Genomic DNA, 1,114 nt, shown 5'->3' with positions numbered 1-1,114 from the left:
GCAACGCCAGTCCAGCCAGTGAGGTCGAGGTCACTGGATATTAATGAAAATATTGCGAATTAATCATTTTTTGCCTCGGCTGCCCACCTCACACCTATTAGCCGTGGAAAATCTCTTCAGGAAAACTTCACTGGGTGCTCTGGGAAAACTCTGAGGGAAATTCCGAGTTGATTGGATGCAACGCCAGTCCAGCCAGTGAGGTCGAGGTCACTGGATATTAATGAAAATATTGCGAATTAATCATTTTTTGCCTCGGCTGCCCACCTCACACCTATTAGCCGTGGAAAATCTCTTCAGGAAAACTTCACTGGGGGTTCTGGGAAAACTCTGAGGGAAACTTCGAGGAAATTTCCACTCCAGCCAGTGTGATCATATGCTTACTGGCTGGTATGGCGCTGGATATCTTCCTGTACTAAAATGATTTTAGAACAATAAATTTACTGGCTGGTATGGTACTGGATAACTTCTTTGAGCTCCCACAAACATATCATTTGTACTAATTGCCCATTTGATTAATTCATAATGAATTTACCAATTTAAGTTTCGCAAAAAATATCGGGCGAGGGGGCACCCGGGTTTGAACCGGGGACCTCTCGATCTGCAGTCGAATGCTCTACCACTGAGCTATACCCCCTGTGATGGAAAGATCGTGACAGAACGGGAAGCATAGAATTAATTGAGCTTGCGACAAACACGCTCACGCTTAAACTTTAACTTCCACAACGGACGGGGGGCCGAAGCACAGCACAAGATAACGAACATCGGTGTCAGCATTTGTTTGCGTAGGAAGAACCGGTGTGGCAGCAGTCGGGAATGAAACTCGGAGCCTTATATAGAATCGTGCTGAGCTATTAATAGAATAATAGATGGTAACTGACATTTTTAATAGAACAATAAATTAAATATCCAGTCTCCACGAACATGCCGTCAACGAAATAACTTTGGTAATTAATTATTAAAAGTTCTAACTTTGTCGTTTTTGTTGTAAGTGTTGTATTATGATGTCATGGTTGCTGTGCGATTTATATTCAAGTTCATAAAAGCTCAAACAGTTTGGTCAGACATCTGGACGAAAATCACTGACATGCTTTATTGAAGCGCCATCTACAGTCTT

At 42.5% G+C, this 1,114-nt stretch overlaps 1 non-coding gene across 1 annotated transcript; it reads right to left on the bottom strand.

Moving 5' to 3' along the window:
- Positions 1–562: 562 nt before the first annotated feature.
- Trnac-gca (transfer RNA cysteine (anticodon GCA)) lies at positions 563–634 on the bottom strand. The gene has a single exon. It is a non-coding gene; the product is annotated as a tRNA-Cys (tRNA).
- Between the last annotated feature and the right edge of the window lie 480 nt (positions 635–1,114).

The sequence above is a fragment of the Armigeres subalbatus genome, chromosome 2, assembly GCF_024139115.2.
Source record: "Armigeres subalbatus isolate Guangzhou_Male chromosome 2, GZ_Asu_2, whole genome shotgun sequence".
NCBI lineage: Eukaryota > Metazoa > Arthropoda > Insecta > Diptera > Culicidae > Armigeres > Armigeres subalbatus.
This window is presented reverse-complemented; position numbering and strand designations above follow the sequence as displayed.